The sequence below is a fragment of the Cyprinus carpio genome, chromosome A7 (genome assembly GCF_018340385.1).
Source record: "Cyprinus carpio isolate SPL01 chromosome A7, ASM1834038v1, whole genome shotgun sequence".
Classification (NCBI taxonomy): Eukaryota; Metazoa; Chordata; class Actinopteri; order Cypriniformes; family Cyprinidae; genus Cyprinus; species Cyprinus carpio.
Window position 1 is genome coordinate 38,833,258 of NC_056578.1, and position 17,383 is coordinate 38,850,640.

At 37.0% G+C, this 17,383-nt stretch overlaps 1 protein-coding gene across 4 annotated transcripts in view; it reads right to left on the reverse strand.

The window, feature by feature from the left end:
* Window positions 1-17,383, reverse strand: part of LOC109093359 (zinc finger homeobox protein 3-like) — a 251,763-nt gene that overhangs the window by 145,120 nt on the left and 89,260 nt on the right. For all 4 annotated transcript variants that reach the window (XM_042761108.1, XM_042761109.1, XM_042761113.1 and 1 more), the window contains exon 4: window positions 4,693-5,111. The gene's annotated coding sequence lies outside the window, so the exon portion shown is untranslated. The remainder of the gene's footprint in view (window positions 1-4,692; window positions 5,112-17,383) is intronic.

Here is a 17,383-nt window from a genome sequence, read left to right on the forward strand (position 1 = left end):
GTGTTAATGGAAAAATATCAGTGTATTACCTGCGTGCGTCAGTGAGTGTGTGTCTGTGTGTGTATTTGTGTGCATCACCGATCATCTTATCAATTATTACTTTAATCTAAAATCTACTTCGGTATTTTGTTTGCGAAATTCTATAATTTTTATCGACATCGGAACAACACGAGCAATACGCCCACATATTCACATATACAGTCATTTATGTTGCTCAGTAAATGCATAAGCTTAAAGAAAACAGCAGAAGCTCATTCAAATACACCTTTAAAAATCCAGGAACGGATCATATTCACTGTCTGTGCGGTTAAGCAGTACAAATGCATCTGTTCACGGTCGTGCAACAATCAGAAAGAAAAGCAGCCTGGAGCAAGCCTGCGTCCAGAGGAGCTACAACTGCAAACCAGTTCATCCTTATATACCGCCGATTCTCTGCAACCTCCATTTTATCTCTGTGCAGGTAAGAGAATAACTCGGGCTGAAATAAAACGACTGTCCAGTTTGAAATGCACTGCAACAAAACGAAAAAAGCAGAATAGTGAAGATTGTCTTCTCGTTGCTCGATATCAACATGCGATATATAGATTGCAATGCAGTGTGCGCATTTCAGGCCTGAAATGAATAATTCTGCGCTTTTACTACATCCATACAATATTCAGCCCTACGAAACATAATAATAAACAAATATGGCCACCTGTCTATAAAATAATATAAGACACATATTTTATTTTATTTATATTTTTTTTTGCAAAGCGTACATAGGCCTTTATATATCCACAGCTGGCTCATAAGTTTCATGTATAGCAGGTGGAAGCAGCCACAGAAGGGCAACAGAGACGTAGGGCTCCCGCCAAGGGTCACCGTGCAAATCCTTCCCCACTTCTTTCATCTGACATATATGGCAGGATTATGTGCAAAGCTTTGCTCAGGAAGTCATTTCATCTCAAAGCGGAGACCCCGAGTTTCCAGCTGAGTAATACGTGATTTCATGACCCAAATGTCATGAATAGTTAGCTTAAAAATGAGACAGATGACATTTTGTTGATAAATATTTTCAAAGACAAATGCAAGAACAAACCAACATATTCTTCCACGCAGTCTTGTTTAATTTCCCTAATCATATTACTATATATTTCAAGAGTTATGCTGCCAAACATCTTGTAAATAATATTTAAGTAATTATGTGTAAAATACTTAAATATGTAAATTGAATAATTAAGTAATTCTGAATATGAAGATGAATATACAAGTGTGTGAAGTCTGAATTACTGAAATGTAAAATGAGACAGACAAAACATGCACATACAAAAAAGAAAAATGTGTACTGTATTGTAACACAATATTTGCTATTAATCTATACATGTAATAAATATATGAATAAATTATTCATAACAATGAAAAGTTTAAGATGGTCTGAAATTGATGTTTTATGCAAAAGAAAAAAAGAATGCGGTGGTGATTTAAAATGATTCAAAATAAATGTCACTAATTATATTGATCATGAAGAAAAAAATTGTGTTTAGCATCATAATTCCTATATTTAATGTGAAAGTAATTACAAGAATAACAATGAATATGAGTAGTTAAGGAACAAAGAAAAGGCCAGGTGGAGCAACATGGACCAGCAAATTCTGCCAAAGCCTAAAACCTGCAACTAGTCTTGTGGGTGATGTAGCTGGGGTATAATTGCAAGTGACCACAGCGGCTGGAACATAGTTGCACAGTGTTTAACCCTGCCATTTCCTCCACCCCGTGACCTTCAGGACTCAGATGCAGGTGGGCTTCTGCAAAATTCAGAGGTGGGGGTAGGGTTGACGTCAAAAGGGGGACAAGCTGTGCATCACAGCCAGTAACACATGAACGCTGTCCCCGTAAGGGTCGGCGGAGACCCCGTCCGGCCTTGGAGCTCCACACGCCCATAAAACAAGCCATTAAAAAAGCCGTTCACGGGTAAAGCATGAGCTCGTTAGGACAATTAACAAGAGAGGTGTTTAAATTTGCAGTACATTAACACTCCAGGAGGGACCCCACCAAAAACAGGCCACCACACAACACGACTGTGTGTGTCCCCAACACAACTCACACAGACACCTCAGATGTAAAAGAGCATAAAGCAGATTCTGCCGCATCAAGTCAATAGCAAACTTTGAAATAAATTACATATATGTTCCCCAGCATTAAATCAAGCCATTTAGTCTTGCAGAATCCAAATTCTTATTCATAACTCAAATATTACTGCATTATTAAAGATGCATTATGAAGGTCAGAAACACAAATGCATCCGCTATCTCTCCACGGGTAAACAAAGCATTGGGACGTCCCTTTCAGGAATTGAACGACAGCATCGCCGCCACAGTATTAGTCAGAATGTGAGGCCAGCGGGAATAATTCCTCTATTTTTGTCCAAGCGATCTAGCAACGAGACAGAACACCGAGGCGACGCTTGGCTGTGGCAAAATTACACGTTCAACTCATCCATAATGAAAGTAAATAAGAAGTGTGATAATCTGCATTTCATGTATTTTTGTACATCATGGGCTCTGCGATATGCAGAAATTTGTTCCTCACAGAGAAAGAGACTATGACCAAGGGAGATAAAGGGAATTGCTTCTCCCATATTCTGTTTAGAATTGTAAATATAATAATTGTAAATATGGCGTATAGGCATTGCAGCTGTCCAATTACATATATCTTTCATGTATGAAATCACGTATGGCTCTTTTTACCGCGAGGCCATGGAGGGCCGGCACAAAGGGAGCAACCCCCGGCCGCAGTGCAGTACATCCCTCATGCAGAGCGGGGTCTGGTGCTGGAGCCCTGGGCTAAGAGCACTGTTCCATTAGCGCTCTCGGATGGAGGGGGAAAAGGAGGAGGATGGGTGGAGGGAATGAGGAGGGAGATTCGCTCTCTTGATGGGGCATTCACCGCTTATGACTTCTGCTGATTTACATTTGTCCTGTTGTGAGCGTGCATGACCCCTTAAACCCTATAGCCTACCTTTGACGTAGCCATTCGCAAGAGCCCATTTCAGAGTCGCTAATTAGTTTAACAGAGATGGATTTTTTTTGCTTAATGCTTTGAAGTGTTGTATTTATTCATATTTTTTGGCTAATAATATATGAGCAAGATGCACAAAAAGCTTCTCCATCTGTTTGGTTATTTATTTGCATTCTCTTTCCCCACAAATGACAGCTCCCCGCTGAGTACTAATGTGAAATGACCTAAATTAGGCAATATTACTTTGAACTTTTCAAACAAAGGCTCTGCTCTGTTTTCGGAACCTGGCTGATCCCCAAAGTGTCTTGCGTTGTACCTCCTTGGCTTTCTGTTTTTCTTTTTAAATGCTTAATTCTATAAACACTATTTACTTTCATTCAGGGTTGCACCGAGAGCAGTGAATACCATCATTTTGAACAGCTAAAGAGCATGTATGTCTGTCATGTTAGCAAAACAAAAATATCACTGCTTAACATTTACACACGATTATACTAGTCACCGTGGCAGCACTGTGTGGCTGTTTTGTAACTACACTGTAAAATGTTTATAGAATTAACTTAAAATGTACTCCCTGTGAAAACATTTAAATGAACTGATTTTATTCAAATCAAAGAAATTATTTAATCATCACCAAATACCCCAATGAATGTCTTTTTTAAGAGTCAGATCAGACATAAAAAGCTCCATAAGGCAACGACCGCAGGTGAAATGGTCAGAAGAACACTAAAAACTAAATCAGTATTCATACTCAAGGTGAGAAATTTGTTCATAACGCATTTCTCATCATAGACGTACAAAAATTACTCTCAAGGTAGGAACAAGCATTAAAAGAATATTCTGGGTTAATACAAGTTAAGCTCAATCGACAGCATTTTCGGCATTATGTCGATTACTGCAAAAAGTAATTTCAACTCGTCTCTGGTTTTCTTAAAAAAAATAATAATAATAAATTGTTACAGTGAGGCACTTTCAATGGAACTAAATGTGACCAATTTCTGAAAGATTTTAAAAGCAGAAAAGTTTTTAAAAACAGTTATAATTATTCTCCTGTCAAAAAACGTGTATTATTTGAGCTGTAATGTTATTTTTACCATTTTATGGTATTTAAGCATTAAAATGTAACAAAGTTGCAAAATTGGATATACAAAATAGTTTAGTAAACATTTTTTTTAATTAAAATAATCTTACATATATTGTCTTGTTTGTATCTTTATTTTTATTATTATTATTTACTTATTTTTAAGAAAAATTTAAGGCAAATCAAAGTTGATTTTGCTTTTGATTTAGTTGAACTTTTATTGAACTCAGAATATTCCTGCAGCACAGGTCAACTTGCATTATGTAGATGAAAATATGCAATGATAACATGTATCTCTATATCTGTACACTCTTTCTTTTCTGTCAGTCAGTCAATCTGTCTGTCTCCTTCCTTTCCAGGATTTCCCTGCACCTAAGCATCTTTGAGCCAAACAAATTCAATCAGCACACATTCCCTCTAATCCTACAGCAGCAGACAGGTGATTGAGTCTTCAAACCTAGGAAGCCTTTATCTACAGTGGGCTCTCCTGTAGGCCCAGCATGGAGGAGAACCCATCTATGTGGGTGTGGACGCAGGGAGCCCATCTGGGCTTCAAAAGCCCCCAAGGAGCTTTGGGGGTGATGCCAGCAGGAAAAGAAGTGACTTCACAGCCTTACCTGATGGGGTTTTTGGTTTTGGTTGCCACCGCTCGGAAGCCCTCTCTGACCGCGTCCTTCTTTTCAAGTGTCCGTTTGAAGTGGGCACCAGAAAGGTCACAACCCTTGCGGTCACAGCAGGTTTGGTGCAATGGCAGGCGGATGGCCGTAATCTATCACTAGTTCTAAAGCTATGTTTTTTTTTTTTTTTTTTTTTTTTTTTTTTGGTCTGTTGGTATATTCAAAAGTAAAGAGGAATGTAAAGCTTTCAGATCCAGTGCCTGGGCAACATTAGTAGGTCCCTTGGCAAGGGTTTGGGATAATGTAGTCCTATAATTCCAGGTATTTCCAGGTTTTTTCAAAGCTACGAGACCAGGTTATAAGATTTGGTTTGAAGCATCCACAGTCGGTGGAAAAGCCTTTCGAAGTGATGGCGCCACCTAGGGATAAGAAAAAAAACCCATGCTATTAGCATTTAAAGCAAAAGTTCTTTCATGCAACCGAACAAAGGATGAAACAAGAAACACATTTAATAGATTCTCACAGAAATGTATAAACACGCACTTTGCCTTTTATAAAGCAGATCTGAGAGGAGGTGAGGCCATTGTTAGTTATGCTCCATAAGTGAGTGCAGATTTTTCGCTTTTCTTGCTCGTTTCCCCTGAGAAAGAACCGACTAAATCTCTTTCAGGAGGGGAGGACACAGAACAATATGGCTTCTATCAAGTCTTTTGAATTCTGTAATAAGCAGTTTTAGAGAACGGAAAATTAATATATAATTATTTTTATTACTGCTGCAGGACAAAACCTTATGATTTTCCAGATTGCATTAATAAATGCATTTTTTTTTTGAGTAATTTTTCCTCTTGTGGCATTAGGGGCTCTTTCTCTCCATAAAAAAGGGAGAAAAAGAAGAAAAAAAAAATCCAGAGAAACTTAATTTCCCCCATAACCAGAACAAGACATATTCCTGTAATAACAGGCATAATTGTGAACTCTGCGGAAGATCTCTCATACACAACAACAAAGCCACTTAGACAGTAGATATTTATTCACATGTCAGTTCCAACATTGAAGGAGAAAAAAGAAGGAGGGAAAAGCAAAAGGGAATGCCACATGGGGCTGGGATAGAAAGCAGAGTAAATGTGTCTATCATAGGCTACGGCTCTGACAGTTCTCGCCTGTGCTGCTTGGGCTTCAGTTGAGGGAATAAAGGACAGAGAACGAGACAGACTGTGATTTCTGAACGGTCCCCCTGGAGTCTCTTCTATTTGGCAACATTTTTATGATTGTTTTTACCTCTGTGGATCGAGCAGGGTTAAAAATGCTGTTTAATTGTTCCCAAGAGCTCTTATTAAGTTGCTGATGAGGAGCTCAGGGGAGAGCCACTTAAAACTGCAACAAAAACAAGCAGTTGAGTCAGGAAAGCTGGTGAGGGGACAGATGAGGAGGTGTGGCAGGGGTTCCAAGATGGGATGATGAATGAACGGAGTGTGGAACTCTGAACTTTTTTGATGCCAGCTTACATCTATGTTCGCTGGTTTGTCTCTGCACCAGGGCCGTGACCACCACAGACACCAAGGCAGACAAATACCCGTCAATAATTAGAAATGGCCAAATAGTCCCCTTCAATATTTGATATTCTTGATACTGCTCTGTTTGTTGTTTGGATGACAAAAGTTTTAGGCTGGTGTGCCTCAGAGGTCTATAACAGTACTTGTCAATGTAAAAATTGAGATTAAATGAAAGACGGCTGGCAGTACGGTTTGCTTCAGTTTTAATGGCGAAAGAGCATAAGGTACAATATAAGTAGCTATTTAAGATCATTTAATATCTGACAACTGTTTTATTATGATAGAAATGTTAAATAACCAACAGTAATATGCAGTGATGCAAACTACTCAACTTTTTGCCATTTTGAATTGAAAATATAGGCTATAATGTATGTGATTCATGTAATTCATGACTTAATGTGAGCAAGAAGAAACATTAAGGAGCCATTTTCAACATATTTGGTTTAAAGAGTGAAAGTGTGCATATTTGTGTGTGTGTGTGTGTGTGTGTCAAAATGTATATTTCTACAATTAAAAACAAATTGATTACAATAAATTCTAGTTCTTATGATGGTGTTTTTTCGTTTTCACTTCTTTATTCTCTTAAGTCCCATTAAATAATCTTTAAAAAATAATATAAAAAGGTCTCTCCATGTTCAAGACATGGTTACCTGCTCTGCACAGAGGCTGGCTGACAGGAAGTGATTTAAATGGCACGACTATCTGTTAGTCTGGCCAATAATATATGGGGAAACCTGTCTGAAAACAGTCAGTTTTGACATTCCTTTTAGTGGCACTGGTATTACATAAATTATGCTTTATACCTTTAAATATACAATAAATCAATAGTGCAACATGATGAGAAAGGTTTGACGGCATTAAGACAATCTATTACAACATACTATACCGGTTGGACAACACTAAATGTTTCTAGTGCAGCTCAGTGGCATGGGTGCATAACATACAAAAGCATCCAGTGCTCTCTCGGGCCATACCTCCCCAATCGCACCTTCTCCAATGGGTAGACTTTGGCCTAACGCAGGCCGGAGCAGCGGGACAGAGTGGATCTGGATCAATACCCCAGCCTGCAGCACAGCAGGGCCGCGGGCCATCCCTGACCTGGGCTATTGATCAGCCGCTCCTCTGCTGCCAATAGCAATGTGCTAGATGTGACACAGGGGCTGAGAGCAGACGATGGGGGAATGTGTATCGCCAGTGGCAGCCCCACAGCACAGTGAAGATAAAAGTCAATTCCACTTAACCAAATCACTGACAACTAAATAGTTAGTGGACGGAGGAATGTGCAAGGTCTCAGGTGGTGGCAGCTGGCTGCATGGATGACTGGGAAGCCAGGATTCCCCTCAACTGCACTAGGCAAGCCCTAAATATGGGTGTGTACCACAGGACCACGTCTAATCTGAATGAAGCGCAGCAAGCAAGAACACTTTCATCCAATGACAAACTACAGCCATTTAACAGGCCAAAACATTTATTATGATTGATTATATTTATTATTTAGAATATTATTACATTTATTATAATGCAATAATCAAAATTGCTACTTACGATAAATAAAAAATGCATTAAATTTAACTGTAAATAATTGTACATTTAAACCTAAATTAGATTAAATTAAATTAAATTAGGAATTAATTTTATATTATAACATATTATATTATAACATATTATAATTTATTTTATATTTTTTTTTATATATATATATATATATTATTTGGACATTGTTTTAATGTCACATAGATTAAAGATCTGTTCATGTTGTGTACTTTACTCCCAGGCAGCCCATCTAATCTATCTTCCAGGCAGCCATTAGCAGTCCATATCAGAGTAGTTTACATGTCACTTTACTGCTCCACTGCCTGTTCATTGCCATTCTGTAGCCAATGGCCCGCTTGTCCATTCAACACCTATCTAAGGCTTCATATCTCTTCCTTTAATTACTGACTGACAGGAAGGCAATACTGAATGCTTCATTATAGAATCAGCCCTGTGACCAGCCACCACAGCCCAAGTCTCTCTGGTCAGTCTGACATGCAATGCCTAGGTCAGCAAAGGTCAGTCACCCTGAATTTATCAGGCAGCCAGGTCATCGTACAGCGGGGGCAGTGACCTTGGCTGACTGCTTACATCATGTATTGATCCAGCCGTTTATGTCAAGGCCACGCTAATCACCAATAGCAGAGTCTCCAAAGGACAGTTAAGCACCAGAGGATGTGCCTATAACTTAGATTAGAGAGAGAAAAGTTTTGATTATGACTTAGATTAGAGAGAGAAAACATAGCAAAAAACCTTGCTGTGTATTTTTTTCTGAAATATGCGGTCACATTAGCAATATTTCTGGAAAATAAATTAAAATAATAATAATAAATAAATATAATGGACAACATAGGTCCATTTAGAAAAAAAAATCACTTTTAAACCAAGCAGCTTTATGTTGGTCAACATTTCAAATTTGTGACCAAATGAACCTGTTGCAAAATCTGCATTAGAAAATTTTTCATTCTCAAGCGAAATTCCAGGTTGCATGGATTCCTGTTAAAATGACTGAATTTCACCTGTGAAAATTCCTTTAACAACGGTAAGTGTGAGCACACTAGGGGCCCCCTAGTTGGCCCTGGCACATTAATTGGAAACCATGGGCTCAAATAATGGCATGTTTGTCTCCAAAGCACTGGGCCATGTTATACCGTTTAAATTCCTTCATATTAGCACAATTTTTATGAGACTTTCCATTCACCTCAATTGCATGGAAAAGAGTGACTTGTACAGTATTCAAAATATCTCCTTTTATGTCACAGAGGTTTAGCATGACATGTTAGTAAATAATGCCAGAATATTCATTTTTTTTTAACTATTACTTTAAATACAGCCATATGTCAGATATCAAACTTACTAACACTGACATGCAATGTCCAATTAAATTACAGGAAAGTGCATCCCTCTCAAACCAGTTCATTTAAAGGGCCACAGCAGTAATCAGCACTTGAACAAACCAGTGTTAGATACTCTCATAAGCCTAAACTGTTTGCAAGATTAAGTAGCTTCTGTGTAGACCCGGGTTCAACAGTGTGCAAGAGAGCGCTTCAGAGAAAGTTTCAGTACAAATGTGTGTGTATTTGTGTAACAGAACTTGTGTAAAACCCGTTTCCTTGTGTGTTAGTGTAACACAGTGCCAGCTGCTCTTCAGATCTCTTTCTCGCTCGGCATCGCTCGCATTAAATGACAATAAAGGTTAGGAATCCGCGGAGCAGGAGAGACGAGCAGTCATTTCAACCCTTCTTGCTTTATTACGCTTTGTTCTGTTTAATCAAAAAAGTGATGCATTCAGATAACCCCTTTTTTAAAAAGACCTGATAAACAGAAACGATTGCATCTCTAAATAATAGATGATATCCTGGCTTCATACAGACACATATATAACGGGAAAATAATTGAAGACAACATTGTCCTATAAGAGACCCACTTGAGCAATGCTGATTCAGAAAGCTTCCTGACTTCAAACGCTCTGTCATAAAGTATGGATAATCCCTTAAGAAAGGCGTGCGTCTGTTTACAATTTTCTTCTAATTAAGGCTACAGAATAGGGCGATCTTTGTTCAAATTGATGCGTGTTGGTTGGATTTTGGCAGAAAATGGTACCATTGGAAAAATGTGTGTTTGTGGGGGAGTTACGAAGAAACGAAGTAAACAATAACATCATAATACAATCTCAGCGTCTGAATAAATACTCCTGCATCTGTCTACACATGACACACTTTCAGATAGGAAAACAGGTTTTCAAAATCACAAATTAACCAAGTCTTTAAAAAAAAAAAAAAAAAAAAAAAAACAATAACCAACAATAAGAGTTTTAGACAGTAATCCCAGTGCTCTACGTGAATCCAAGAGGATCTCAGACACTGCATTGAAAATGAAGTTTTGACCTCAATTTGTCTTGACTTCCCTCAAAATCTGGGCACTTTCTTATCTTTGTCATGTGTGAATTTAAATCAGTAATGGAACAAATCAATCAGAGCAACAAAGAGCAAAAAAGCCCCAAAATAAGCTCCAGAAGGAAAATTGGACAATTACGCTTGGACACATCCCTCATGATTTTCCCTTTAAAGGACATCAACAACAGTTTAAAGAGATATGATCGAGGCGATCCCATCAGACCCACGTGATGGTTTATTTGAGGGTGCTTGAGAGAAAGTTGTAAAAACATTACTGCATACTCTAGACTACATGGATCATGATAACGTCTTTACAGACAGATGTTGAAATATCAGCACCCTATTAATGTGAGTAATGTGTTTTCTAGCGACTAATTCATTTTTAGCCTTTAATATTGCAAAGTTAATTACATCCTTACATCCTGAACAACTTAAAAGCCAAGAAGTTTTAATGCAGTGATTCTTAACTGGTGGGTTACATCACAGAACTGGGTTGCAATGTAAATCCAAATATTAAAATATACCTAAACGAACTTACAGCAGGATAGCAAATTAAACTGAAGGGACTAAACACTGCCCATGTTAAAATCATACTGTATTTTTTTATTTATTTATTTATTTATTTTTTTGGTGCAAATTAATTTAAAACTGTATATAAACCAAAAATGGATATAAACTTAATCTAATGTGGATTAGTTTGGTGACATTGTCAAAAATAATCAATAAAGCAATAAAATGCAAAAGAAACTCAGACTATATTGAATATGGGTTCACTTGGAACATATTGATATTACATTTTACTTAATATTAGAATAAAATTTTATTGACAGTTTTGTTTAGTTCTTACAGTAGACAATTTTAGTACTCTTGATTTGTAACTTGAAAAAAAAACTAGACAAAAAAGGAATTAGATATTACGTTATAGATATAAAGATAAAGAAATAAAAAAAAGATACAGAAATATATGATGTACAGATACAATATATACAATAAAATTCATAATAAACTATATTAAATATGGGTTCACTTGAAATATATTGACATTACTTTTACTGAATATTAGCATAAATGTTAAAGGGATAGTCCGCCTTCAGTTGCTGGTCCCCATCAACTTGCATAGTGTTTTTTATTTTTTATTATTTTGTTTTTATTATTATTTTTTTTTTTTATTTTTTTGTTATTTTGTTTTTATTATTAATAGGTACAATGAACAATTTCAGTACTCTTCATTTGTAACTTAGAAAGTAGAAAGTAGACAAAATAAGTTAGATGCTAATGTGGATTGGTTATGATATAACTAAACAATGAACTAATAATAATGGGTTCACTTACAAGATATTGATTTATTAATATTACTTTTACTTAGTATTTAAATGAGATTTTTAATGAAATTAGTTTTCATTTATTTTATGCAATTAAAAATTTGTTTATTTGTAACGATAGATAATTAGACAAAAATTAGGTTGATGCGTACTTGGATGTGTTATGTGTCACATCTTCAAAAATCATTTAATAAAAAATAAAATTAAAAAGAAACTCAGGACTCTCAGACTACATTAAACATGGGTTCACTTGAAATATACTGACATTATGTACTTCATGTTAGCATACGATTTTAATGAGTCTAATGTACAATGAACAATGTTAGTACTGTTCATCTGGAACTAATAACTTGGGAAAAAAACAAAACAAAACAAGAAATGCAAACTATATTAAATATCAGCTCACAAGGAAGATTCTAATATTACTTTTACTTAATATCAGAATCTTAATAATAGACATTGGATATTTTGCAACCGTTTTGTGAGCAACCCCACATCCCTTTCATCATCATTTTGGTGCACCATGAATCCCATCAAAAACTCCTTGGATGGGTTGAAAGGCAGATAAAGGCTTAAGATAAAGAATTAAGAGTGAGATTATTGGTGAAGTTTTTGAGACAGTGGTCCATGTGTCTGTGTGGTGGAGATTTGAGGATTAAAATAAGCTGACCCTTCATATTTAGGGCCATGTGTGAGAGATTAATCTAACTAGCCCAGATCACATTAGACCTTATCATTGTGCAGAATATCTCACTGTCGGCCGGAGCACAACCCGTCCCCTGCTGTTGGATTAGTGACTGAGAGACACACACGTGTGCTGACCGAGCTCCACCTGACAAAGGATCGCAGCTATACTAAAGCCGATGAGGACCTCAAACACTTCATTAACACCTCGAGCAATGCAATCCGGAAACACGTGCTGAGAACCGTCCCATGGCCTGTTCTCCTCTATCACTCAGCTCTGCTTCACTGGCCCAATCACATGCCGAAGCAGAAAGAGGCTATTCATCAGTTCATCAAGCCATGATGGTGACTAAAGCTCTTCACCTGTCACCTTCTCCCGGCCTGTGTCCGTTTCAACATGTCAGGCGCTATAGGAAACCTTCAAGACCCCTCTGACACATCTCAACCCATAAAAATCTCCTCGCTGTCAACTTCTCGCTGACTGAAAAGCACTGGATGTGCCATCTCAATGCCAACATTGGAAGCACGAGGTCACTTCCTCACAAACTTCTCACACAAACTTCACCTAATAATTTAACTCTTTATTCGAAAACTTTGATGAAAAATATTTATTGACAACCTTCATTTCCATGACTAAGACGAGACATCACTGAGATCATTAAACACTGTGATTACATCAATATGCAATATTGCTGATGAAAAAATTAGTGAAATCAAATTTTTAATGAGACTACGTTTCCTAACCCTAACTGTTTGCAATAAAATCTGCTATCAAACCTTCTCAGTGACGAACTGCAATAAATCCAAACATGGTTCTCGACTATATTGTTTGTGACTGAAGCTGCTGAATAAATGCACTGTTGCAACCTTTGTGTCACAGTACAAAGTCATTTTTGTTGTTGTTTTAATATAAAGACATGGATATAATTTGGAATTAATATTTTAGGAATTTAGATTTATTTTCATCAGTTTTCATAATGTACAGAGTGTTGTATTTATGGTAATAAATCAGCACACTCAATAAAGTCGAATTAACCATGTGCACACTTATACTGTAGGTGAAAGTGCAATAATTCTGATGTGATTTCTCAGATGACAACAATCGTGATCAGTAATCATGATATGATTGTGAGGAAAATAATTGTGATCATCAGTTTAACAGGACAGGTTGACTAAATATGATAAAACCTAAAAGGGACACATGCCACAGGACTAAGACAATTTTTTTTTTTTTTTTTTTGGTGGGTTGGTTCACAAAATGGCAATGACAATATATACTCCAGTGTCTGTCATTAAAATCTTATTTGAATAAGTAAGTAATATCAATATCTTCCAAGTGAACCCATATTCCTGTAGCTGCAACAGTTTCTCATCAAATCATATTAACGGCCAAAAACTCTAGGACGGTCTTTGAAGTTGGGAGGCAATTTCGAGCTGTGTGGATTACAGAGCATAAAGCAGGGTTTATTTTTACAACCTCCATTATTTCAAATTGTAAATATTCAAATCCTGGAATAAAATCCCTAGCTAAGTGAAGACAATCTTCGAAAAACAACATGGCACACCTCAAATAGTCTTATTTGAAAACAAAATTATTATGAAGATTAACAGTGAATTCTGTGCAGTGAGATGTGTGTGCGGACAGGGATGCAGTAAGTTGGAGAGTTTTCTTTGTGTGTTCTCGATTCGTTGTTGTCTTTATTTGTTTGAGTGTTTTGACATTATTTTGCATGCGATGCTCTTGGCTGGAATTAATATTTTGGTGGGCTTGAATATTAATCTGGCATCAGAGCTGGGATTAGAGCACTATTGTTCCTTTACAGCTGAGCCCCCATAGCAAGATGACAAACACAAAGACAATCTTCCCTGCTCTGCCCTGCATCTACAGATAACAGTCAGACCCTTCTCCCTCAATCTTTCTCTTCCTCTCTCTCACTTTTCGGCAGAGGAAGGGTGGCGGAACTTTCCATGGTAAATTTGCACGGCAATTGTGCCCTTAAACCATGCTGCTTCCCCCAGCTTATACTGTGCATTTTACAGAGTTTATCAAATAATACAACGGGGTTATGCTTGAACCATTCTTCTCCAGGCAAGAACAGTAATTTAAATGCACCAGTGCTACTGAAGGGAGCCGAAGTGACGTTTTTTTTTTTTTTTTTTTTTGTGGTGGAAAGGGGCGAAATGAAAACGCGTTACAGAAATGTGCCGCATTACAACGTTGACCTGTCCTGTTCGTAGAGTCTACAAACAGCTGTGAACCTCCTTCCTCTGGGCTCTTTGTACATGAGATGGTTGGACCGGTACAGGCGCGTCATTCCTCAATAAAATATTCTTGCTCTCTGCGTCTCACTTTTTCCCTCTCATGTGCTTCCCAGACAAACAGAAAAGCATGAACACACGCGTTCTGTCTCGCGCAAATACTCAGAACAGGAATAAATACACATGCAAAACATACTGTACAATCTGTATGACTCTAAACACATGCAAACTGCTTCTCTCCACACATACACACACCTGTACAAAGTCATACTGAGGAGGAGTGTTAAATTGGTTTGAATTGAATTGAATTGAATTTTAAATTACATAATTTTTCTTATGTCTTCATAACATGGCAAATTATATCTCATTTAATTTTTAATTACATAATTTTTCTTATGTATTTGTAAAATGTTAAAATTTTATATATTATTTTTATTATTTTTTCTTAGTATTTGGTTTGCATTCCTTTTGCATTAATGACACTCGAGCTGCATGAAATCCACAAGTTTATATAAAACCTGAAATTCACATTCTCTAGATTTTGTAATTTTTGAGTTTTTCTGTTTATAGAAATTTAGATGACCAGTCTGAAATTCACATTCTCTAGCATAATTTGAGAGTTTTGCATGAATTCTTCCTTTTGCATTTTTAATCTAAACAAACACATATATTCAATGTGGTTTCAGGCTTTTAGATCCCCTGTACATAGAAAAAGCTGAAATATAGAGTACAGACCTCCAACTTCACAATACTTTTGTTCACAGAAAATGAAATGGGAGTATATGTATCTGACAGACAATTGATTTAAAACCTTTTAAAATAACTACATGCAAGTCTATTCTTACGCCACATATTATAACACAGTGGCTCACTTTTCATCTTTGCCCATGTTATGGCCCATGCATCACTTTCTAAAGATGGATGTCAGAGTCCGCTCAGCCCATTGGATGATCATACTGTTTTTACAGAAGAAAGGAATTTAGATGACCAGTCAGGTTGAATCTTTAGTTCTGATGCACGTCTATATGTGTGACCTAGAGGCACTGTGCTACTTGAGCATTAGCAAGCACTACTCAGAAACAGCAGGAGGGGTGGAGTAAGATGGGAAAGGAGGAGGAGAAAAAACAACAACAACAGAGAAATCAACGAGAAAGCTAAAAGTAATATTTAACAGAGAAAACATGGGGCATCAAACGACATATGAAAAGCATAAAAGGAATATTTAAACATTATTTAAAAAAGGCCCATCTGAGCCATGGTCTGCTGGTTATTGCATGTGCCTCCGTTTTGAGCCATTGCGCTCATGACCACAAATTAAAATCCTGCTTGTGTTGTGTCCTGTTTTTCTATGCATAATATCCAGTTTTGTAATGACTGTATCTATAATAAAATTAGTAAAAAGACAAAATAAATAAATAAATTTTCATTCTGTTTACTTCAGCTCACACACACATATACTGTATATAAACACAGCTGAACTAAAATGAGTGATGCCCGGCTAATCAATGAAATGGGTGTTTATGCGTCAATCCACCTCAATCCTCCCAGATTGGAAGGCGTTAATGGAAAATCAATAACGGAGGGATATACGTTCATGAATGAACTGAATAACGTAAAGGGAGAAGGGAAGAGAGGAAAAAGAGTGAGTCTGAATGAGGGGAGGGAGGAACAGATAGGGCCCATGTGTCCTGTGATAGCTACAGACTTCCCAGATGTTATCTGTCACTCAAGAGAAGACTCCTGGTGACCAGATGTATATGTGAGGAACATGCCGTATTCCCACATTAACAGAGGTCAAGTGTGAAACTCTTCATCATACATGTGCACACATACAATTGTATTATTTTCGCAGCCCTAACAATGGTTAATCTTAAAATTGTAATTTATATATATGACGGTCTACAAACAGAAATTCCAGCATTTGCCATTTCAAAATTATTTTTAGTTTAAAGCAGCATTCATCATATTTTAGTATGTTACACGATAAATACACAATAAACCAAAAGAACCTACAACAAAGCCTGACGCTTAGGCTCGGGAAAGTTTTGAGTAAAGTCAAGCCCAAGTGTAACTTTCCAATTTGCTTCAAAACTGCAACGCTTCATGGTATCCGCGTATGCCTACTCATTAACTTCTTAATCACTATGACAGCTGTTTATATCATCTCCACTAAGAGGCAGGAAATTATCAATTTATTTATTTACTGTTAACAAAGGCCCTCTGCATCATGTAAAAATAAATAAACATGAGGATGTTAAGGCCGGGAGGAATACAATGACTTTAATTTGTGCAAATCTACTTTGGGTTGATTTTATTTTTTAATTTTATTTTTTAACCAAAACTAAGTGGATTGAGAAAAAGAGTTAACCACTTTTATCATTTGCCGAAGTGACGAATCTGCTTTTCCTTTGTATTTTCCCTTAAATGCATGTTCTGTTTCTCTCTGATAAGTTATGTTGTCTAAAAACATCCATGCTTTTCCAGCGCTTTGTTCGTCGGAGAAACTTCATACCCAGGGATTTACTAAACACTATTCATCAAAGTGGAACAGCAGTGTTTTTCTCCCTGCTTTCCTAATCCCTTTTTGCCGCAGATGAGAGATTTGCTGTTCAGACTCATTAAGATTAGAACGCTTTTGCCAGAGTTATTTAAGAATGCGAATTTCCCGCCGAAGACCGCACAGAGTTCACGGAGAATGGAAATCTCATGGAGATGCTGTGTTCTTTCACAACATGACCATCACGGCTTGCATTTCCACACTCTGTGTCAAGGATTGAGCGCTAGCTAGTGAATCGGCTCTCAGAAACACTGAACTCATTAAGACAGACAGCAAATTATCCATGCGTCTGACAGAAGAGTTGAATTACAAAGTTCAAGGCAAACAATGGGTGTATCAACATTTCAAGAAACAGCTCAAATTGTAATAATTGAAACAGCTACAGAG